Source organism: Columba livia, chromosome 2, assembly GCF_036013475.1.
Source record: "Columba livia isolate bColLiv1 breed racing homer chromosome 2, bColLiv1.pat.W.v2, whole genome shotgun sequence".
NCBI lineage: Eukaryota > Metazoa > Chordata > Aves > Columbiformes > Columbidae > Columba > Columba livia.
Genome location: NC_088603.1, coordinates 7,757,326 through 7,782,544, shown reverse-complemented (window position 1 = coordinate 7,782,544; position 25,219 = coordinate 7,757,326). Strand labels below are relative to the sequence as shown.

The 25,219-nt window shown below is 42.0% G+C and overlaps 1 protein-coding gene across 4 annotated transcripts in view; it reads left to right on the top strand.

Annotated features, from left to right (window-relative positions):
- The window catches only part of PRKAG2 (protein kinase AMP-activated non-catalytic subunit gamma 2), a 234,603-nt gene that overhangs the window by 20,077 nt on the left and 189,307 nt on the right, over window positions 1-25,219 (top strand). The window contains exon 1 of one of the 4 annotated variants that reach the window (XM_065050429.1): window positions 9,648-9,724. The exons of 2 other annotated variants lie outside the window; for them this stretch is intronic. The gene's annotated coding sequence lies outside the window, so the exon portion shown is untranslated. Of the gene's footprint in view, window positions 1-9,647; window positions 9,725-14,295; window positions 14,421-25,219 lie in introns of those variants that run through there. One more of the 4 variants, XM_065050428.1, reaches the window with a different exon arrangement.

Below are 25,219 nucleotides of genomic sequence, written 5' to 3'. Positions count from 1 at the left end.
CTAAGAGTTCATTTCCAGAGAGTAATAGGTACCTCTGATTATGTCTTCTGGTTTGGAATGTTCTGTGCACTTGACTAGGTTAATTTAAAAAACATGGAAGCATGCAAGTGCAGAGCGTGTGTCTGTGTGCGAAGTGACGCTGCCCTGTGCGCAGCTGTTTACGATAAACCCAACACATTCAGTGTGTACTACAGCCTGGCAAATTGCTCATGTTGCAGAGAAATGAACTGTGATGGAAAATGCAATGGATGTTTAATTATTTCAGGAACAAAAAAAAAAAAACCCCAAACACATTATGAATGTGCTTCTGCCCAATGTCAGAACATCTGGATTTAGTTTCTAGCTGTACTAAGATTATTTTTTATTCCATATCCTGTGTTTTAACGTCACAAAACAAACAGAACAACGAGCCGAATTTGTATCTTGACCTTTAGGCCATTTTTATTTCTGGTGGGGTTTGTGTTTGGTTGGTTTGTTCTTTTGGTTTACATGACTATGTAATTTAAAGTCCATTCACCTGGAGTATCGTGCTGAGAGACTAACGCATATTATTTTGAGTCCTGCTGTCCAAGACAGTTGTAACCTGGATTAACTTTCCTCTTCCTCGTCTCTGCCTGCTCCCCTGCACACAGCCGTTGCGGTCAAACCCCTCCAATTCACGTCATGTCGAATAGCGCATGGTCTTCAGAGCTCACTGGGGGACAGAAACGTCTGGGAACAATGTGAGCAGGCACAGCCAGGCACTTCCACTAATTGTTGATGTGGAGGATGGAATACAAAAGCAGAAGGAGGGGAGGGGGGAATGGAAATGTGTCTTGGTGTGGAAAAGACCGCGTAAAAACAAATATGTCTGGGCTTGCTCTTTGGGAATGTATGTGTTGCAAAGGAGAAGTCCCGCAACAGGAGTCTTGTCATTTAGTCTGCCCATGTAGATAATTTTAGAAGGTTTCTTTTTATTTATTCTAGAGGCTTTCTTGGCTATTTGGGGTTGTGGACTTGAGCAGTCATGAACTGTAATAGGTAGTGGCAATTTATTGCTGAGCTGGCTTGACATCCTCTGTTCATTTTGGGTTCTAGTTATTTGGTACTGCCTAAATATTGGCAATGGGCAATTTAAATGAATTAATTGTTAATGGAACGTGCTAGTGGCATTTCAAAATATATTCTGCTGAAGTGAAGTGAATTATCTGAGTCTCTTCCATACCGTGTCCTCTAACCCAGAGCAAGCTGAAGCGCTTTGCAGACCAATTATATAAAATAAATAAATTAGAATAAAATGACATAATTGAGGGGTTTTATTTGTAATGAAAAACATATTTTCCTCTCAAGAACTGTTGTGCTGAAATATCTACACTCTATTTTGCTTAAACTCTGAAAAAAAACAGTCAGATAAAGAGAGCGATGAAGGGATGATCAGTTGGTAGGATGAGCCTGAAAACAGAACATTTATTCTGTAGGATAGGTGCTATAGGAAATGATGAGCAATTGAAAATGAAGTTAGTAAAGTTAGTGAGATTCATAAAGTAAAAAGAGTAGATTTATACTTTATTACACAGTGGAACTTTAGCTATACACGGAAGCCACCAACCCATGCTGGGATTCATCATTCCATGGAGATGAAATGATTCTTTACCCCAAGGACACAGAAAACATGAGGGATACACAGGGCGTTTGCATGTTCATCTATTCCTGAAAGATCATCCTACTTATGCTGAAAAATAGATATTTCTGCAGCGAAATGCAACAGCTGCAATTAGTAATCAGCACAATGTAACACAATTGGTAAAAATCCAAATGCTTACTTTATCCATTTACTAAATGAATCACAAATGTCCAACTTAACTGAGAACTATTAGGGAGGCAAGAGGAAAGGGAATAGGCAGCAGAAACACCAATTTGTTGATTACATAATGGACCTATCATTAGTAACATGATTATGCCAATGCAATTGCTTTTTCTCCAAGACAGATACTTGTTCCCACCAGGGCTGATTGATCTTGAAAAGTGGTTTGATTATGCCGGAGCGTTTTATAAATGGAAAATTATAATAGGGTTAAGGAAGATGGAGAACTATTTACTGGTAGAAATATGATTGCTGATAGCATTGTGGAAAAGTGAGAATGCGGAACGATAGGATGGTTTATCTGAGGAGTTAGCTTTATCCCTTTTTAGTTAAAATTATGCAAATTCAGTGCTGTGAGACTTATCACGAGGACAGCCCTGAAGACTGATTGTGGCTCAGAGCACAAATCAAGTTCATACCATAAAATTCCTCCCAACAGCTCATTGCGGCACTTCTACATATTTCGACAGGCAGGACGGGCCTTCCAGCAGTTACCCCCGAAGATATTTATCGTAGTGTAGAAATCCAACTTCTGGCACTGAGTCGGGAACTTCATTTCACAGCAATCTGCTAAACATCTTTGCTGACTCAGACTGATTTTGAGCATGTTGCCAAAAGATCTTCAGTTTCTCACTCTTCTTGACAGTCTTCCAGTTTTCACATCAGATTTCTCTCTATGATGTGTTCCTATTTTTGTAATCCACTGATTTCCAAAAGCCACTGTACCCTCCACATAACTAATATCCCCTTAGCAGTACCCCCAGCCAGAAGCACTAGCTGCTATCTCTAGATGCAATTCCTATAAACCACCATGAGCACAAAATAGAAAGGCAACAAAAAACAATCTCACAGAGTTCCATGTTGGGTCTTTATGAAAAGGATTTTTAGTTTTGTTTACAACCCTGAGACATGGGCAAACTTTAGGGATCCATATCAGGTTTTTCAGAACTTCTGATGACTTCGGCTGCCCAAGGGTGGGAGGCTTAATGCTAACGGGAGCCACAAGGCTCCTGTTGTTTCATGGAGGACACCCACAATTAGCCTTTTAGGGGATTTAGAGAATACTTTTTTGGCTTAAATGACCTGTTCAGCACAGGGCAGGGAGCGGCTGAACCTGCTGGAAGAGGATTTCCAGCTGTAGGAGCCGCTCAGCACTGGATACGCCGGGTCTGCTTCTGGTGTTACTTGTATTAGTGGGAGTATTTTCCCTGTCATCACTGAAACCGCTGTCATCAGCGCGGCTGGAGCTGGAGGCACCATTTCTGTACAAGGCAAAAATGTTGAGATTTCAGCATGACTTTCTGCAGATTAGAGGGATGGGGAAGGAACCACCTAAAGCTTGTGAGTGTCTAAAGTATATATTTTTAATTTTACAATAATTTAATTTCACAAACATCTAAGTGTCTTCTGGATATTCAACTGAGAGACAGCTCCTCGCAGACAACTTTTACAGCTCTGCTTACTACAAATCATACCACATTTAACAGGACTGTGCAAAATGCCTGATGTAAGTGGTGTGTGATGGAGATGGACGAGTGAAATGAGGGTAAAGTGTTAATACGTGGCTAATGCCATGATTCACCCTCGCTGCTATTCTGAGGGTGTTACAGCTGTAATTCTGTAGCTGTGGTTGCTTCCAGCGGTCTAAATGGGGAGGCAGGTAAGAGGTTGAACTCACGGTGAGCCAGAAAAACTAAAATACCCCTGTGAGTACTGGCAAGGCGCCCAGGCCAGAATAAATACATTCAACCTTTCTCTTTCACATCCTCCTTGTAGAGACGAAATACAAAAAGGCCAAACAGAATTCTGACAGACTGTATTTTGTTTAAATAGAGGCCTGGTAACTATATGAGATGAAGAGACAGTTATAAGGCTAAATCCTGTGCTTCATATGGATTTATAACAGTCATTTAAATAAAATATGCCTTTGTACACAGGCAGAGGATTTGTGAATTCAAGCTGTTTTATGTATGTTTGCATAATATACGAGGTTTTTTGTACATAGTACATATACTTGGCTAGATGTTGTTGTTGTTGTTGAAATCATCATGGTGATTTAGTTAATGTTATTTTCTTTTCTGAGCATCATGTCAGAATTTGTCATGATCTATTTAATCGAGAAAAGCCTTTTATCATCTGTCTCAGTTTGCACACAAGGCCAGTTCCAAGGAAAGCCTGAGTTTTCTGAGAAGCTTCCAGAGGTTACAAGCAAGGTTTCTTTCTATCTGGTAATTAATTAAAAATAGGCTTTAAGAAGTTCACATGTTCCTTTCTAGGATATTCTGTTATTTGGGCTTTTCAGCACTGCTGGCCATGAGTATGGATCATTTTACAGAAGTGCCTAGAAAAGGGTCCGTGATAGCAGGGGAGGGACAGGATTTACCTCTGATGGCTGGAGCTGGAGCTCTTGGTTGGACACGTTGGTTTAGCTGCACAGGAGGTTTTAACTCTGGGGAGGAAATTTAATGATATGTTCTCTCAACAGGCTTAACATTTCTCACTCTTGACTCTTTCTCTTTTCCAAGTATATGTATTCATTAAGCTGACCGCAGAAATTCAATCAAATATAAACTCGGCTATTGCTGGTAATTCATTAACAGATTCATCCAAAACTTTGTTGAAAGCTTTAGTTTCTGAATCAGGTCATGAATGTCTCATTTCCTCACCAGTTCAGAAATCCACAGTTGATTTGGTGATTAAAGCCAAGTCTAGCCAGACTGCGATAACAGTGTCGCCTCCTAACCACAAGCTTGCTTTATTTTGGATCTGGCTGCGCTTCTTCCCCATGTCAGGACTGCAGAAGAAGAGGAGGAAAAACTTGTAGCGTGAAACGTGGCAGTCCTGACCCCAGCACCCTGCAGGCTTCCTTCTTAATCTTGAAGGGAGCGTGTGGCCCAAACCGAGCGCTCGCTCCACTGACCTTTCGGCAGTTACTTGGCTGGGTGCAGAGTACGTGGAGTGAGCTCTGGAACCGATACAAACCATCTCATATGGGAAGCTCTGAAGTGCTTTAGAAGTTATGTTTTGTCATATATAATGGACGTGTCGGTAGCTTCAGGACAGAGATCACCAGGGGTTTCACTGGTGCGTAGCAGTATGAGGAAAATTTGTGCAGGAGTTCAAGAAAATTACTTCATCTGGAATATCTGATAGGGAGGACTTTATTCACCAAGAAATGCAATGTGTGGAATGGAGTTTGGAGTCAAAATTAGTTTTCTAAAGGAAAGTTCTGTGAGATCTTGACTGGACACAAATGGTTTACTTATGTGTGTCTAGGGAAAAACATGTTTTGTTCATTCTATGTGAACTCAAGTGTCTGGGTAGCACTTTGCCTGCCTGCACTGGCCCTGGTTTGGGGGTGTTCCTAGTGAACCAGCTAATAGCAGTGCTCTAATTACTCTGAATCTGAAATGTAAAATGTCACCAGTCATTGTACTGTCGATTCTTGGGTATACGCAAGATCCCGTTATTATTCAATCTCACCTTGTTATCCATACACTCTTCACTTTATTCTCTGTTTATCCTCCGTAGGTGGTAGCTCCTATCAGACAGATGTACCTTCTAATATCAACTTTCTCTGCACTCAAGTTTTCCCTCACACCTCAAACACAGGGAGACCTGCTTTGCTTGAATTTGCCAAAGAAGTGGACTCTTGGAGGATATCCAGGTTTTTATTGATGGGGTATTTGATCCAAGTATAATATTTGTTTTAAAACTCTCCTCAAAAGAAATCCTGGTGAGAGAGCTAACATAACATAATAACCCTAATGCACTGTCCTCCATCTCCTTCCTTCTGCAAATATCAAAATGTTTAAGAGAAATGATTCAGATAATAATACCCACATTGCCCGAGAAGTATCATTATTTCTGATGTAAAGCTTGGAAAGAAAAGATATAACAACTAACTTGCTCAAGTCTATAGCAAGCTGGGAAGCAGAGTTCAATGGTGCCCTTCTCTTGTACGTTAGCTAAAAATATCATGGTGCTAAAAAGCCAGACTGTTGTAGGTAATTCAGCACTGGCAGATGTCTTGGCCCACTCCTGACTGTGTGCTGATTCTGTATGGAGCTTTTAATATATAAGCAGAGCTGTAATGAGGCTTCCTTTGGCCTCAGGACTTTACCTGTGGTGAGGTCTGTTGTCAGACTCCTGTTTAAATGGATTTACTGCCTTCAGTGAAGTCAGTTTGACCCAGTAGAGGCAGAATCCGATAGCACCGTGAGCCTATGGCTCCCCATAAAACATCCCTCTCTGCCATTCATTGTTAAGGCTGATGGAAATAAGCCAGCGTTAAATAAGGGGTGGGAAAGTATAGTCTTGCCTTAAACTGAGTACAGCCGCTGTCGTTACTCGAGTACTGCTTGCAAGGGCAAGCAGTGTTTTACATGCTCTTGGCTCCAGAAAGGCCCTGCTGAGGGAGCGACAGAGTTATTCCCACTATTTTAAAAGACGGGTCACCAGAATCCCAAAGTTCCAGCAGCTGATGCCTCTGGAGAGCGGCCGTTCCCTGAGCCCTGGGGAGAGCTGAGGAAGAGCAGATGCTGCGAAGGACGCCCTCACCGTGGGAACAGTGGCTTGAACCTGGAAAAATGGTGACAAATCCATTCAGGATTCTCCCAAGGAGAGTCTGTTTTTCTAGATGCCATAAAAGTTATCTGCCAGGTGGCCGAGACAGGTGACATTAGGGACCATGGTGGTGGCTGGTGCAATGCTTGAAATAGAAGATCAGTGTTGGTATGTTCCCTTTCCAATCCAATTTGGAAAGCTTTTTATTTTCTTTTCTCTCTCTGTCCCGTTTTACTTGTATTTTAACTTTTAAAGCTTTTCCTTCCTCTTTTTTTTCCCGTGCTTCTCTTTTAAATCTACTTAATTCTTTCGCATTCACAGAAATAGCATTTGCCTGCTTGTTTGTTTTTCCAGGCTGTTCAGTAGGTTATGAAGATAATTTCTGCTCGTTGGTTATTTTACATTGGTAGGATCATTTTGTTTCCCCTTTTGAGTCACTCTACAGCTCTTCATCAAATCTTGGGGCATTTGAAAGTCTTGTATAAGCAGATGAAACATATTTTTGAGTAGTATCCCATGTTTGTCATGTATATGGCTGTGTCTACATACACCCATATTTCCATGTGTATTTTTGCATGTAATCCTTGCAGAACATTTGATGTGAGGTTTTTGAGATGGACCAGAAGTGTGGTGTTAGCGAACAAGGACTTCTTAGGACAGGTTTAGTATGTTTTGTTGCAAGTTTAGCAAAAAATATGGTTGGCATACTCTGAACAATGAAAGGGTGGCTGACATGTAGCCACATAGAATCATAGAATCTTTTTGGTTAGAAGCGACCTTCAGGATCATCGAGTCCAACCATAACCTAAGTCTGGCACTAACCCGTGTCCCTAACAACCTCGTCTATGCACCCGTTAATCCCCTCCAGGGATGGTGACTCCACCACTGCCCTGGGCAGCCTGTTCCAGTGCTTGACAACCCTTTCCAGGAAGAAATTTTTCCTAATATCCATATGTTATGTACCAGTCTCTTTTCAAATTTGGAAAATGGCTCAGAATTAACCTTCTGAATCATCCTATGTATTTATGTTGACCCTCACATTATACACGGAATGATTCCTTTCCAAATGTCTGCAGCTCTTCCTGATCTTCCAGCCATTGAACATCTGAACTGTTTCTGTTCTGCGGATCTGTTAGGTACAGGGTCTCCACAATAGGAGCAGAACTTCTTGAGCCTAGAAAAAGTGCTAGAAATAATCATTATTCCTTTCCCTTTTTGCTCTAGAAGATGCATAAAGCAAGAAGGAGCCTTCTATAACCTGCCATTTATTTCCATATCCTGCTCCTGCAGGAAAGTACTGTCTGAAAAGTAGTGATGTTCCTTGTTCATTTTAGAGTTTCCCCCCAGGATTGCACTCCTTTCCCTTCCTATTTTCCAACCTAAATGTATTCACAATGTTTCCATTTTCTGTTTGTACCCACAAAGGGTTTTTTATCTCTTCCTCCCTTGTTGGTGTTTATCCACCTGGTGTGACTTTGCAGAGCTGTTGCATACGCTCGCAGCTGTCAACAGCACAGCTGAGCCAGCCAAGCTCACACTCACGTCCTCGCATCGTCAAAATCGTCTTTTGGTGCACCTGTTCCCAGCTGAATTAACCTTTCCTGACACAGAGCTGTACGCATTATTTCAGATGAGTTTTCACAGTGCTAATACATACGCTATTAAAGCTTTTTATGTGCTCTGGAGGATTTCTGATGCGAGTGCTGATCGTGTGCTTTATTCATAGGATCATTTTGAGATGGGTACACTTTGGTTTGTCTCTGTCTAGCTATTGAATGCTTAAGTTTTAGACAAAATTATAGTCCATAAGTACATAATTTAGGGATTCAACTGAACTGATTAAATTAAATTGGTTAAATTAACCTGATTTCTGTTCCTCCTCTCATTGATATAATCAAATCCTTCCTGGGACATATTCTGGTGCTTCTGTCAGGGAGTGAGCCCAGTACCTTGGTGTCATCCCCAAGGTGTCTGGCTTAGCTTAAACATATTGAGGTTGTTTCCCTAGGTTTCAGTAAACTGTTTAATGGAAATATTATTGCTTTTCTTTGCACTAGGGACTTGAGATTCCTTGTTGTCCTCCATTCTGCTTGGGATACCAGCAAGAGAGAGCACAAGAAACTTCTCCCTGCTCCCAGCTCTGGTAGCTGACACTTGGGTAGCCCATTGGGACAAAGAGAAACAGCATGAAGATGCGCAGGGGGTAACAAAGGGTTTGCTGCGTACAAATTAAATCTTGGAAGAAATTACTAAGAAATTCAGATCTGTCCCACAGCTGCCCAGCTTGTCACTAGGCTGGAGTTGGGCAGAGTCTCACAAAGGTGGCACAGAAGTGCCACATTTCATGGTCTTAGTGACAGTGATAGATCTTTTTGATTCAATATAATTTGTTTTATTATTCAGCAAATCACTTATTTTTCTGACTTTGCCTTTTTTGTCCTGCTTTTCCCTAAAACTTATCTTGAAAAAATGGGCATCTGGGTGGAACATCCATGGGAGTTCATTGAACTATAGCCCACTAAAACAGAACTTGCATCTGCAAAGTGTTTGTGTGGCATTTGCTATAGGTTGTGTAGCCTATAAATCTCTTGTTGCAGAATCAATTTAGTGCAGGAAGACAAACTAATTATCTGAACAAATCATTAAGATAGAATTCAACATGTTTAGTTAGGGTGACCTCTGTCATTCTTGCAGCAGTAGCAGCTGTCTAGAGCTTTGCAGTAGGGAGAGTGATTGGGACAAGTAGATGGGGTAGATGTTTACAGGTTTGGCTAAAAGAGCATGACCTTTAGAGCTGAGCCTGCCTAGACTCAGGTTTCCCTCTGTTTCGGGTAGCCTGCTTTTCACACTTTCTTTATTGACAGGGTATAGAGTTCTTGGGAGATGCTGAGCCCATTTGCAGTAGAAGTTACTCAGTTTCTGCTTCAGGGTCTTATCCATCTGTCCTGAGAGGCTAATGCTTGGAATAACTTTTAAAGCTTTGTTTCCTTTTATTTTTTTCTGCTACATTTTATAAATTTTTCTTATCTTCTATATTTTTCCTTCTCTTTTTTTTTTTAATCTGTTTTCTCTGGTCTCTTTGCAGGTTGTGAGCTGTCCTTTTTCAGTGGTGGTAGTCAAGGCAAATAAACGGTTAATACAAGATCTGGGTGAATAGTGATTTGTTTCCAACAGCGTTACCAGCCGAATTGGCTTTCAGCTGCATTGTGTGCTGAAAACTGATGAGTTCAATTGGCTAAAGCTGACGGTGGGGCTGGAGCAGCTGTGGCATAGCAGGACGGCAGAAACTTGCAGAAACAACTGGTTTCATTAAAGGTGAAAAAGAATGTCGTTTTCCCCCCTTTTTGTGTAAGTCAGTGCTCTGAAGATTTTCTTCCGCTGTCAGATACCTACTGAGAAGCAGCAAGATATCAAGAACAAAGCTGTTTGCATGTATGTAAACTAACGTAGTGAAATGTTTAAGTAATCTATTTGGTAATGCTTATGCTTTAGGAAGGGTTTTTTGTTTTTCCCTGTGGATTTAGCATTTTTTGGAAATGCTGCTGGATTAACAACCCTGTAGCAGTCCATTAATCCAGAGAGCAGGTTCTGCCTGGCCCCTGGCCTGGCTTTGTGCTCACCTCCCAGTCTAGACCCCCTTGAGAGGATGCTGGTGTCCACTTTGGTGTCTGATCACCCCACCACCATCCCATGGAGATCTGAGAAGTTCTGCTTTGCTGAAAGCTGGGACAGTTTTATGTTGCAGGCTGTGAACCATTCGAAATTCAACCAAGCACAAATCCATCCTGTGGCAGTGAAGCTGATTTATGAGGGCGCTCTCTGGGAGGGCTGTGTGGCATTTCCTGTGCCAAGGGAACTCTGTGGCTGGTGATTCTGGAGAGAAACCAGCTGCTGCTCTTTCAACCATTATTCCTACCAGCTCTTCTTTCTGCTCTGCTGCTATCAGGACCAATGTAGTCCTACCAGAGAGGATTTTCTTCTGGGCAAATGTGGTTTTTATACTATTACCTAGAGTGTTTTCATCCAGGCTAGCGATGTCCCTGCTGCTTCCCTGGGGCTGCAGCACGCACGCTGAAATGCGTCAGTGTGTTGCCATAAATGCTGAGCGCTTCGTTGTTTCCTTAATCCGTGCTGACACCATCGTTTCTGGGTATTATCAGAAAAGTGCTCGCTCTGGTAGCAGTTGCATGTGGTCCACTAGGCTTCATGTTCTTGCCTGCGTCATCTCATGAAGTGGCGTTAGAACTGGCTAGATCTTCCCTCGAAAAAGGGGAGAAGACAAAGGGGAAGGAAGAGCATAAGTGGCTCTTCTTATCAGCAAAAAGAGGGTTTGTTTTCTCGCAGACTAAGCTGCTACTGCTGTATAGCATAAAGAAAGAGATAAGAGAGCTGTTAAGACTCTGAGGAGGGTTGTGGTTGTGTGCTCTCCAAGGAGGATACAAAAGACAAAACAAAACCAATGCAGTTATGGAAAAAAAAAAAATAAGCCCCCCCTGGCAAGGGAAAACTTAGCAGAGAAAATGGGCAGCACACAGGGAAGTTATGGTGTCTACATCAATGAACCCAGGGCAAATAGAGACGGGTGAAGATCATCCTCCAAGTAACAGACATAAGGTCCATAAGCAACAGAAGAGAAATTTCAAAGGATAAGGGGCCTAATTTTCCTTACCTTCCTCCAGAATAATTTACTGTAGGTACACTGCTTGCAAGAGTTACTGCATCGGGATGGGTTGTTCCCCTATAAACTCCTCTGGCTTTCATTGACTGGTAAGAAATAAACTTGCAAAGCCGAAGGTGCAAAATGTCTTCTACTGACGTTGTAGTTATTTCCTGAAAGAGAAAGCAGCAGATGAAATACCGGAAAAAGATACTGAAGAAAGACTGTCTTTCGCAAATAAAGTACTGAAGGAGCACAAATGTGTTTGAGTATTTAGCTGGGAAGCTTAAATCACCTTCACAAAACATCATTGAAAGCAAGAAAAAAGAATGGCAGTGTGATCAGAGTGAGGGAACAGACTGAGACAGAGATGGCAGATAATCTGACCTTTGCTTTTGGGTGAGTGCCCAATGGATTACCTATGGAAGGAGAAGATCCCGCTAGGAGTTGTGATGAGATACCTCAGTGCTCCTGACAAATCTGAGAACTTCCTCGGAGTCAAACGGGATGTTGTCCAGATCTTTGGTGTAGTTATGAGTGGGGCATGGTGAAAAGAACTGCTGGAAGAAGCAAGACCAGCTTGCTTGGCATTCACCAGGCTTTCTGGAGATGGTGATGGCTGTTAATAAGCCATTTACCTGTTTTCTTAACATTTTACCTAGCAATAGTCGAAATGGAGATCTGAAACAGCACAGCTGTACACAGTCTTGTGTATTTTGGTATTTCCCCCAAATTACTTTTATTTTAGCGAACTGAAATTTTAGCGTTTTAGAGAAATAGAAGTGCCACTGATTCCTGGCATGATCTAGCCTTACTTCTTGCCATAGGTTTTGCTATATTTGCCATCCGAGCTTCTCGTGTGCTGGACAACACAAAGCAAGGCTGCTTCAAACCAGAACAGTCGACTTGTTATTAGTAGCTTGTTTGTTTGTCCTCAGGCCTATTTATAAAAACGGCCCCAGGCAGGGAATTTTGCCAGCAGCCCAATTGCTAAACAATCACAGATCTTTTCTCGGAGCAATGTGTTCAAACCTATGCAATAATTTAGCAGTAAACAGTAGCCCTGGCTCACATGTGTATGAAAATAGCCATTTTTGTGTGCAGCGCTATTTTTTAAAAAATAAAAACCCAGTCTCAGAAAGTATCCATGTTAAAGTGTATAAAAATATAAAATTTAACTTGGGTCGCTGCCAATTTAGTGAAACCAGGCCCACAAGGAGGATATGCAGAACTCAAAGAGAAGTCAACATGATCAAATAAATATTAATCAAAAACTATACATAGGCTTCAACCTCAGATAAGGAATTCACAGGACTGTTACTCACGAAGGGCCAGGCTTTTCAGCTCCCTCTGGTTAGGTTTAGGCAAAAAATAAATGGAAACCCCTCTGAAAGGGAGAAGATCCATTGTGTTTCGAAAGGAGATAGTAATACCTCTTTTTATTGGTGATATGATACTTCACTGATTTAAATTAATGAGTGCAATAGATGGTTGATTGGTTTTGCATGGTTAGTGTTGCAGTGCAGATGAGATGCGCTCTTTAGTTAGTGCATGTAGAACTATAGGGACCAAATGATAGTCCCTTGGTGGCAAAACAATGTAAGAGGTAAAATGAGGCTCCAACATTTGGATCTGACTTTTGTTCAGACCACTGCAACAGCACAGCAAGAAGATTTTGTGAGAACAGCCTGTTAAACAACAGACAGTAAACAAGTCTAGTAAATCCTATCAAATGTGGGAATGTTCGGATGAGACTTTGGAGGGGAGTCCTTTGTGATGGAGATTGCAAACTTTGCACAAGGCTGGATCACTTCTCCGTACGAGGGACAGAAGTCACGAACCAGAAAATCTCTGCTTGGAGAACGCACTTTTATTAACCAGATAATTCAAGGGCTTGAAATGTTCTTTCTGTACTTGAAATATGTGTCTGTGTTTGCTAGATGTGATGCAAGGGTTTGACAGTTTTGCGTTTGATTTATAACTTAAGCCTTAGGGAAGACCTAGAATTTGGGATTTAACCCCGAATCACTATGGAACTTTTTAGATCTTTAGAGTATTAAAAACACCTGTTATTTTTTTATTATTTTTCTTTATTCTTCCTTGGAGACAAAACAAAGCAAACATGCCTGGCTGCTTCCATTGAGAGGTGTGGCAGGGATCATTTAGGCCTGGATTGTGTAAATACACCCTTGAAACGTTTAATCCCTCTATTGATGTCTGAAGATTGAGGCAAAACCTGAAGTACCTTAAGAAGCAACTGCTGTGCCTAGCACAAGACTTGGAAACTCAGAAACCCCATCTCCTTTCCCTGTGTACACGTATTTCTGGAAAGTATTCTCTCTTAAAGGTGTGACAGGGGCAGAGTTGCTGCATCTCCAGCGTGTACAGCAAATTGGGGCGACATGGCCCATGGATGGAGGAAACCTCTGGCATCGGCTCTTTCTCCTGCCACCCAGCAGCCTGGTAATAGGAACGAGGAAAGTGTGTTTTGGGATGCAGGCTCTGTCCCTGTTCACTCTTCAGGTTAACAAGAAAAGACTAAAGATGTCAAATTTGGGATGCCATGGTTCAAAAATTAAGATATCCAGTATTAAAAGTGTATATACCTCTTGAACTAGGAGGCGAGGGAGTTGGAAGGAGTCCTGTAGAATTTGTATAAGCTTTCCTCTTATGTTTTTTTTTACTTCGTCATGTACAAGCTAATATATAATACTGAACTAAGGATCAGATGCAGATTTTATCTGTACAGTGTTAAGTTCTGCAAAGTTAGTGACCTAATGTTTCTTTTAGCTTGTTTCTTTTGCCTTTTTGCTTCTTCTTTGTCTTCATTACAGTTTAAAATAGGGGGACTGAGCAGAAATGTTGCTCTCAGTTTTGGTTCCTCCTTTTTGCACAGAGCCCTTGTTGGATTGCCCTGATCTCCCTTCCCTACAGATCATTCAGCCACTGTTCTCTATAGAAAGGGTTAAGATCTGATGATGTTGAAACCAGTCTCCTGTTTACAATCATTGCAGAACTGTAGTATGGAAATTTCCATCTGCAGCAAGATTAAAAAAAAAAAACAACAATCCCTGCTGATTTTGTGAACATTTAGATCCAAATAAAGAAACAGTGGCTGAATCAAGCATGTTAATTCTGATTAGCACATACGGTGTGTTCAGCCAAAGAGGTCTAAGCTAATAGCCCCCCCCCATCCTCTGAAGAAATTAGTTTGCTCTGCTGCTACAGCCGGCAAAAGCTTTTCAGTATCAGCACAGAAACCACAGTTTCACTTGCAGAGATACCTGAACTCTGATAATCTTTGTATTGAGGTCTTCTGAAGAGCGGTGCTTCCTTTAGGGAGATGTGATCAAGGTAAACACTTATTGACTTTGTAAGTCTTGCTCGCAGTGGGTTAATTTTTCTTGTTATTTAGCTCTTCTATCTGTTTGGGCAACGACAAGTACAAGGATGTTGATACTCTTGGAGAGCAGAGTTCATTGTGCGAGATGCCTGTAGTAGATTTCAGTCTATGATTTGATTATTTTGGGAAGGAAAAAAGATCTGTGGATCCTACAGGCCTTTTGAAGAAACCAGACAGTTGCTTAACGTCTCTAAAAGCAAGACTAGTGTTGTCTCTATTGCATATGCTGTGTTTTACACATTTCCAGGATTACAAGGGGTGTGATTTCACACAAAGTTGTGTTGGATTTTCCATGTCAGTTCTGAGCACACACTAATAAAGCTCCCGTCTCCCTGCAGCCACCTCTCCTGCTCCTTCCATAGCCCAGCACTGGAACAGGCACATAACATTAGCACTGCTGCTTATATTTAAAACACTGAAAACTTCAAAACTTGTGTTGGAGACTCTGATATTTTCTGTTAACCCTGGAATTTAAATTATCGTTGCTGTGTTAAGCTCCTGACAGTAGCAGCTTACAAAAAGCAAACTTGATGACAAAACGCACAGTTGTGGTTTTGGGAAGAGGATCTTTCCACGTTGATGCTTTTCAGTTGTGTACATGTTAAGGTTTGTCACTAAGCCAGTCTGAGAAGGAGGATTTGCTGTGTTTGTGAAGCTGTGTTGCTGGTCTGTGTGCCGTGGAGAGGTGGGAATCAACTGATCCCCTCTGTGAGCTGCGTGCTGGGTGCTCACCCCAGCGCTCTTGTTGGATGCGTGATGTGCCTGGCCATCCATCCCAGCATCTGGGTCGAGAGAGGTTCTCCTGCCCCTCTACTCTGCCCTGGTGAGACCTCATCTGGAATATTGTGTCCAGTTCTGGGACCCTCAGTTCCAGCAGGACAGGGAACTGCTGGAGAGAGTCCAGCGCAGGGCAACAAAGATGCTGAAGGGAGTGGAGCATCTCCCGTGTGAGGAAAGGCTGAGGGAGCTGGGGCTCTGGAGCTGGAGAAGAGGAGACTGAGGGGTGACCTCAGTAATGTTTATAAATATGTAAAGGGTGAGTGTCAGGAGGATGGAGCCAGGCTCTTCTCAGTGACAACTAATGATAGGACAAGGGGCAATGGGTACAAACTGGAACACAGGAGGTTCCACTTAAATATGAGAAGAAACTTCTTCATGTTGAGGGTGTCAGAGCCTGGCCCAGGCTGCCCAGGGAGGTTGTGGAGTCTCCTTCTCTGCAGACATTCCAACCCGCCTGGACACCTTCCTGTGTAACCTCATCTGGGTGTTCCTGCTCCATGGGGGGATTGCACTGGATGAGCTTTCCAGGTCCCTTCCAACCCCTGACATTCTGGGATTCCATGATCTTCAGGCTGCTCTAAGTGACTGTGGCTTTTTCATGAGAGTGGCATTGAGAGTGTTCTACTTCCTCTGGTTTTGCTTTCAGGACAAGTTATAATTAATCTTCTTTTGCCTTTGTAAACCCCAACACAAAGTTCTGCGTAAGCAATAGTAATCAAGGTTAATAATTCATCACTAGAGTGATTTATGTTTTCAGAGGACTTTACAAGCATTACACAGTTAACTGTCACAACGCTCTTGCTGTAAATGTGCGTTATGCTCATTTTTAGCTGGGGAAACCTCTTGTTGAAGTGCAGAGATGTGTTGAAAGCATGAATGAAACAAATGGTGGCATTGGGATGGACTCCAGCAATGCCTTTTGCCAGAATCATAGAATCACAGAATCATTTCAGTTGGAAGAGAACCCCAGGATCATCAATTCCAACCATAACCTAACTCTAGCACTAAACCATGTCCCTAAAAAAATAAGGTGGGATGCCTTATGTTTACCTGGCAGGGGAGAATATGTGATAACGCATAACCTCTATACTTGCTGGGAAGAGCAAGCATCTCTAGCCAGCATCCGAAGGGGCTGTACCGTGCGTTTTGAACTGTGCACTGACAGTTGTGAGTGATCTCCTAGTTGTTGGATAGCACAGAAGGTGGTTGGGTCTCTCTCTGTTGCTGTGTTTGCCTTGTGTTTCTTAGCTTGCTGGTGCAGGACACGCTAGAAAAGTCAAGCAGGATTTGCCCAGGGCAATGAGGAAACACTGTAAGAATCAGGATCAGGATTTGATTTAAATCTGACTGCCTTTGGGCTGCTGGTCTCCATGTGAAACATTCTCTGTGGCACAAGGAACACTTCACCAATTCTTTTAGGCTGTTTTTTCCAGTCGTGGAGGTGTTCCCCTGGTAGGCTCTTTGTGGTAAAGGCAGTTGGACATTAAAAAGGAAATGTGGATGTGCAGATGAAATGCTGGTGTGAACAGTATTCCCTCCTCAGTGCTCACCAGGCTCTCACAGGCACTGCCCTGGTCTCAAGGTGCTTTTCTAAAGGATGCTCTGCAAGCTGCTGCGTGTCAGGATAACCCCCTGTGCTATTGGTGAAAATGGAGCATCTCCAGCTTCACCAGTGGTGGGAAAGGCAGAGAAATGGGAGGAAAGCTTCTGTGCTCCTTGCTATTCCTAAAGCCATGACTTAAAATAACAGAAAAATCTGTTTCACAGCTTTTTTTTCCAGACAGTTCCATTGTTCTTGATTGCGTACACAGTCTTCCTAATTTGTATAGAAAGAAAAATCTCCAGTGGAAGAGAGAATATCTTAAACATGAGCCAAACCCCCCGCGCAGCTCTGGGGAAGATCACAACAAGTTTTCCAGGCTTTATTGTTGCAGAGAGATGCATTTGTAAGATACTTCTGGGTCTGCATGTGTGGGTTTGCACAGTAAAACACGGGCACGTCAGATTAGAGGTGAAATCCTGGCGGTGGTCAAGCCAGTGGGATTTCTGCCAGTGATTTTAATGAGAGCCAGAATTTCACCCTAGGTCTATAATCTTGTGTAATCTTCCTTTGAAGTCACATGGATTTTTGACCAATGTCTTATATAATACCAAAACTATTCACTATCCACCCAATATTGTCTGTTTTCCTGCGTAACCAAAACTGAATGTTCCAAATGTGTTTTCCAAAAACAGAGATGATATTGAATGAAAAATCTGATTTGTTCTGGTTTGTTTTGTTTTTTGAAATACAGGGTGTTTGTAGCATCGCTTTGATGGTATGGGCCTATTTTTCCTCTAAATCCCTAATCTGACCTTATAGCTGAGCATGACTTATACTTGAGGTTGGGTTAAAGATCTTTTCCAACCTGAACTGTCTTATGGACCTGTTTTGGATCATTTAGACTCATCTGCTGAATAAGAAAATGGTGCTGTGCTGAAAATGTGATTTTTCTCCTTAAAACAAATATAATTATCAGCTGTAGTTCCAAGCAGGCATTCTGGGTTTATCTCTGCATAGTTGGGGCCCTGTAACTAAGAACTGGCTCTACTGAAACCTGAGGAAATCCCATCTCCAACTTACATGGCTCCAGAATTTCACCCTTCATTGATGTGACATCTGGGAATTTTAAGACTGCAGATGTGTTTTGAGCCTTCTGGGCTCAAAGAGAGAAGGTGGGATGGAGACACCTTCAGTGCAATAGTATAATGCTTCCATGTCAGAGTGAATTTAAGGGCATAGAAAAGCTTCAGGGACAGAACCTCCTGTGTTGTTCTGAAAGGTTTTGAGGTTCCTTCTTTCAAAGATTATGAATCTTTGGAGGTTTTCAAGACAAGATTGGCTGAAGTCCTGTGCAACCTGCTTGGAGTTCACTGTTGACCCTTCTTCCAGCAGGAGGTAGAACTTCCACACTGAATTGTTTTGTGATCTCGAATCATGCACAAATACCCTTGAATAAGCATTAGTAGATCCTTGTCAAACGTGGACTACAAGTTATCAGGTGATAATATATCTGATAGTCTTTCTAGTGTAGATTGTTTCTCACTTCTGTACTCACAGAGGACTGAAAGCTGGATTTATGCTTTACGTTTACATTCCTCATCAGATGTTCTACCTGTAATTACGGTATTTGTGCCTTCAGTGCCAGTTACATTCAGAATTGGAGATTACTGCTGGAAGGGATACAAGTGAAACACAAGTGCTTGGGATTAATGGAAAAATTACTGTATAACATTCCTTGGGCCCTGTAGAAACCAAACTACGTGGGATGAACAGCCTTTGAGGGATTTATGAATCTGTCTTTATTGCTGTTTGCATTAAGCTAAAATCCTGGCTCCTTTTGGTGCCAGGCCCTGTATAGACATACAGGCAAAGAAATATTTTGCTCTGAGGACTTTATATTATTTATGGTCAAAGTTGAGGAAGGGCTTCAACAGAGACACACAGGAGAAATGGCTTAGTAGAACTCAGAAAGTGTGTCAGTGACAGAGATTGCACTTAATTCAGTGTCCTGTTGAGCTGATGATGCAGTCTTCCAGGATTTAGGAATTGTCATCTACATCTGGAAAGGTTTCATACTTCTCATCAGCAGCATCTTAATTCAGGAGTAAAATTGTCGGTGACCTGGACAGGGTTATATACACATATTTCAATTTACAAAAAGTTAAGGAAAACCTTCTGGCAATATTAATTCATCCATATTGTCAGTTTAACAAGTTACCTTTTTCAACCTTATAGTTACATCTTGGTGGTTTGGTTTTTATTAAAAATAGTGGGCTGGCAGTTCCTGTTTCCTTGTGGCTTCTTCATTTGCATGATTTTTATCTTAATCATTTTTTAACCTTTAACTTCCTTTCAGCTCTTCTCTTCTCAAAAGGAAAACCTCTGCCTTTACAGATCGGTCAGGTTTGAATGAACTTGCAAGTACCTGACTCAAGCTAAATTTGCTGTACAGCATGTCTTTTTAAAGCTCTGAGTTTTCTTTGGTGAGGGTTAACTTTATATTACTTTGAGGTGAATGTTTCAGATTGGGAATTGTTTCAAGTGGCAGATTAAGAGATTTATGTAGAGGTTTGTCTAAAGTACTTAGGAATGCAGGATTTGCAATAGCAGGTGAAATAATTTGTCAGTTCAGTCTGGTACCCTGCCTGCAGCATTTGTCAGTCTCTAATGCCATGGTGAAAATTTGTTCTGTTTTCTCAGCCTCCCTTGTACAATTGGGCTGGTTACTTGTATAATGCATTATAGGATAAATGTGGGAAAACATGGGGTTTGTTTTAAAACAATAATTGAGCTCCTTACACTGCAAATTTGACCCATATTTTAAAATTTTGAATTTGGTACAGAAAGTTTCAGACTGTAAATCTGGTTTTTGTTCTTGAAAAAAATAGGACAGAAAACTTTACCCGGGGCTTGTTCTCTGATTTCTCTGAAGTAGCATGTGTTTTTCTACAGAAGTCAATATGGTTCAGAGCAAAAGAATGGATTAGGCTTGGTCATGTCCCCGAGGACTACTTTAAGACAATAATTGGTAAACAAGACATGACCAGAATTAGAAATCAGTGGATCAAAATGTTTTTGATGGAATAAGGCCCCATTTCTAAATGAGAAGGTGACCATCCTGTTCACTACCAATTTCTGCATCTGTCATTGGTAACCAGAGAGTTATAATCTGAATCTGATCTTTGGGGAATTGGGATCCAAAGGAAGCATGTCTTCATCGGTTTGGGACAGAAAGATAGAATAGTCTGGGTTGGAAGGGACCTCCAAAGCTCACCCAGTGCCACCCCTGCCATGAGCAGGGACATCTTCACCCAGCTCAGGTTGCTCAGAGCCCCGTCCAGCCTGGCCTGGGATGTCTCCAGGGATGGTTCATCCACCACCTCCCTGGGAACCTGGGCCAGGGTTTCACCGCCTTCACTGTAAAAAATTTCTTCCTCATGTCCAGCCTGAATCTCCCTCCTTTAGTTTAAACCATCACCCCTTGTCCTATCACAACAGGCCCTACTAAAAAGTCTGTCCCCATCTTTCTTATCAGCCCCTTTTAAGCACTGAAAGGCCACAATAAGGTCTCCAGAGCTTCTCTTCTCCAGCTGAACACCCCAACTCTCTCAGCCTGTCCTCCCAGCAGAGCTGTTCCAGCCTCGGATCATTCCTGTGGCTCCTCTGGCCCCTCTCCAGCAGGTCCATGTGTGTCCTGTGCTGAGGAACCAGAGCTGGACACAGAACTCCAGATGGACAAATGTAAGAGTACAGTCTCTCTGTCTAGCTCCTGAACTCCACCTAAACAGGAAGATTTGGGCTTTCTCCCCCCATCTTTTATTTTGCATTTCCACAGACACTGCATGCTGTAATCAGTCCTCTGGCTTTTCTTTTGCATCGTGACTGTCAACACCTGAAGGAAAACCTTAAACTGCCCAGCACTGCTGTAAATTGGACAGGTGGCTGCATGGCTGGTTGGGTATTGTACTGTGCCTGTGTTTTTCCAACTAAAAGCAAAAGGAATAAAGAACTGTGTTGAAATGAACGCTTTACATATTTGGCTGATTTAAATTCTCTTTCTTCACTTCTGCACTCGTAATGAAACAGTTTGAAAGACAGTGTTTACTGTTTCAACATTAATCCGGCCAATATTTCTGTACCTTGAAACTCCAAAACTTGCTTAATTATTCAATGTCATACAATGCCAGGGTCACATTTCACCCTTGTACTCCCAGCACCTATTTATTGTATCAATATTATCTCAGCAAGCCCACTACAGTGGATTAAGGCTTTCATCAGCGTTACCCAGACAGCATGTGAAGAAAAATCCATAAGCATCAAAGCAGACAAGTGTGACTTGTTGTTACAGTATGTGACAACCAGGTCACCTCTCCCCACTCCGGTCTCCATCTTCTCCTGGGTTGTGGAGCTGGTTGCAGAGTGTTGGCTGAGGAACAGTAATGAGTCAGGACTTTGTACCATGTCCTCACTGTAAGTGAAATGGAAAAGTGCTTGTGGATTTTGCAAGCATACTGAGGTGTAGCTAAAATGTTTGGTGAACAGCTTGGGCGGGATTTTAGCCTGGTTGGAAGCATGTTGTAAAGTAAATGTAGAAAATCTGCTTGACCTGTTTGTGAGTTAAACTTCGTGCTTTTTCTGGAGCTCTCTTCCCCTTCTGGGTTTTGCTGAAGGAAAGGTAGAGTTTCTGCCAAAATAATGCCACGTCTCCAGTGCCAAAAACCAGGGGATTGTGCTGACAAAAGGGCTTGAGAGACAAAAGCATTGGCACCTACTGGATCTTGCCCATTCACTGTGGGAGTGGGGGATTGGCTGAAACCCACTGCCCACCCATCTCTAGCAGTTAAAGTTCTGAGTGCACAGGGAAAACTGAGTCAATGTGGTTGAAGGAACAACCAAGAATGGATGTCAGTGTCTGTGTGTTTGTTCATGTACTTCAGGGGCTATTTTCTATGTTCATTACGTAATTTGTTGAAAGCTATGGACTTTGCATACAGTTGTAAGCACTGAATGAAAGGGATAAAAATGATGAAAAATTTTATGACTGCAGGATGATGTTGAAGACTATCATATAGTCTTCAGAGAGATTGTTATTGGAGCCACTTAAGACCAAGACTATTCAAATATATATTTTTCTTTCCATTTGTGAAATGTCATAAAGTGAGCCAGGTCTGATGTTTCAAAAACTATATTTAATTCCTGCTGTGCATCATCAGACAGCTCATTATTCTGTTGTGGGAGAAAACAATTGAAACTAGGATGGATGCAGCCTTTATGAAATCAAATCCAAGGTGTTAAGTACCATCACTGTGACACAACTTCTGGAAGCATTGGCTTCCTATTCTGGACCTCAGGAGATCACTCAGTCCAGCCTCTTGTGCTAAGGCAGGACAGGTAAAGCTCTACTGGATTGAGGTCACGGATGGCTGATCGGCCACACAGAGCCAGCAGGACCGATGAAAAGAGGGAGCACCTGCTTAAGCAGCACATGGTGCTCCCACAACCAACTCTCATGTGGTCCTGCACATGGACAGATGTACAGGTTGAAGAGCTGCCTCTGCTGAAACCAGATGTGGGGAGGAGATGATGCTGTGGTGTCCCTCATCCGAGACCACCCTTTCCATGAATGTGGAGTGTGTGGGATGTTACAAAACTCAGATCCAGCCTCCAAAGCCAACATGATCTGGCCACCCCTAGCTAGACTGTTTCTATCAGAAGTTCTTACTAGTAGGGTATGCCACCTTCTGAAGCAGCAGGTTCTGCAGCATCCCTTGCTTGTCTGTTTAACTTTGTCATCATCTTGACAGAAAATTACCCTTAATGTCTAACCTAAATCTTATTTCCTGCAAATTAAATTGATTTATTTTTGTTCTTGGCTTAGTGACCTTGGAGACTATTGGATGTCCTTATGACAACCATTGACATGTTATTTCTTGTATTCTCTTTCCTAGTCTTGAAACCCCAGTTCTATCAACATATAGACCATATCTGATAATCTTCTTCTTGTTCTCTGGACTGTTCCATTTGACATGATATTTTGAGAAAGCTCTCGACAAACAAGATATAGCAGCTCTCCTAGTGTACCTGTTCTGACTTTTGTCCTTTTTTGCAGCAGTTTTGTGTCACTGACTCATCCTCAAGTAGTTATCCCTTTTAGCAGCTCAGCTAATGGCCAGCTGTTCCCTGCTTCACATTTAGGCATTTCTTTCCTCCTTTCTTTAGCACTTTGTGCTTTATAGTGTTTCATTTCACAGATGAGGATCATTTCTCCAGTTTGCAAGATCATACGAGTTACTCTTGCTGTCCCCAAGAAAGCCCAGAAACCTCATGCAGTCTAAATGAAATGATTTCATAATTATTATAAAATATCTTCTCTAATCTGTCACCCAGGTGATAAATAAAATCAGTGTGTACAACCAGGCCAATAGGAATGCTATGCAGGACTCTTCCAAAGTTAGTGACAAGCCATCACTAGTTACTAGTTCCCCTTTTGAGGGCTCTTTGAGGGGACACGCTCTCACAGTGATTTTTACCTTCTCTCTCTAATTTGGTTATGATGATGTCCTGTGCGGCAATGTGAGAATCTTTACGGAATTCAAGGTGAGCTATATCTGCTGTTTCTTCTTTGCTCAGAGGCTGTTTACTGCTTCAGATTAAATTAGATGAGTTTGTGATTTTTTAATAAGAAACCCCTGTAAGATATTTAGCATTGCATCTGGATAGCTGCAGTAACTCATTGAACTCCCAAAAAATCTTAAATTACAGAGTAGGGTTGTGCCTCCTGCTCTGTAATTCCCGCATTGGAATGATGAACAGTACCAGTCAGAGAGAAAAAAACTACAGTCTAGTATAGTCATAGTTTATATATATATATAATAAACAAAAGCATCCAAAAGTGTGTATATTGCCTGTACACAAAGTGAGAGAAAAGAGTGAAAGGTTTCCTCTGCAGATGCCGGTGGTCACACAGGTGACAGTGTGGCCATTATTTGAGATGGGTGGAAAGTGCTTCTCGTGCTGGTGGGGGGCAAAGCATTATTTCCTTTGGCTACAGGTATCTTTGAGAAACTTCTACACACAACTTATTTTTCTCTATCTGTGCTTAAAAATGACCAAACTCTGTATTATTGCCAACCTAAGACTGTTCTATCATGTAGCACATTGTACAACTCTAGAAATACACCCCAGTTTGTGTGTGTAAACCATGTTTTCTTGACTAGCTTTATTTTTCAGTTCCTGTGTAACATACATGTGCCACTTATAAACTTTCACTGGCTCCAGGTAAACAGAGTAAGGGTCCCAAAAAATCAGCCTTTGCTGTTGATTTGTGACCTGGAGGGTCTGGGATGTGCAAACAAATGTGGCGAGGGGGTCTGGTGGGTGGTGGGGAGGAGAACAGCCTTGTGCTACACAGGTGGGAAAAGTGGCCTTTGTGGACCCAAAATGCCACTGCTTAACCTTACTCTAGGTTGATTTTAACAATTTTCTGGTAAAGAACCGAACACAATGTCTGGCTGTTAGTCTGAGCACTAGTTTCACTGTCTGTGTGAAATATGAACTGCTCTGGAAGGGGAGTCCTGCAGCCTGAGAAGAAAGTTGCTGTTTCCAAAATCTCCTGGTGCATTTTTACCTTGTTGAACAAAGAAATAAGAGCGTGTGTACATCCTCACCCCTCTGGGTAGTTCTCAGCCTTCACTGAATTATGAGCTTTGCTTATAGTTTTGTTTGAAGTCCTTAATTCTGTAACAGTCTCTAATCCTCACCTTCCCAGTTAGCCAGGTGTGACCATTTTTACTCATAGAGGCAGCCGTGTTAGCAACACCCAACACAGAATATTTGCTTTTCTCTAAGAAAAATCGCTGCAAAAGAAGAATGCAAGTACAAATAAGACTCCTTGGGAAAGCAGCATTGGTGTAGGTTGTAAAGAAGTTGTCGAAGTGGAACAATTGCAGTAAACCCATCGTTGATTGGAATTGAGACTCTAATCGCTTTTCCTTGCACACAAGTCTCGTATTTGTTGTTAACTTTAATGGGACTTATGTACCAAGGAGGATCGGTCCTTAATTCATCTTGCTGCCAAACTCTTTCATTAGAAAGTATTCCCATGTCTTTCTGTTGCAATTTCGGCCAACGCCATCGACACAGGCACAGACTTGGCGGTGAGGAATTCGCCTCGGATCCGGTAGCTGCGGTGAGAACCGGTGCCCGGGTAGATCCGAGACATGTGCCTGTTGGTGCACAACTAAAGATCACAGGCTCGTTAGCTCCTGCAGTGACTCTGGATGAATAACTTTCTGCTTTTCTTTCCTTAATTTCTAAAAAAGAGGATAATTTGTTCTTACCTCCTCTACAGAGCCATTGTGAAGATGAATGAGAACGTGTTTGTAAGAACTCTCTAGGCGTGAGGTTTATTTGCATGTTATTGTGAAC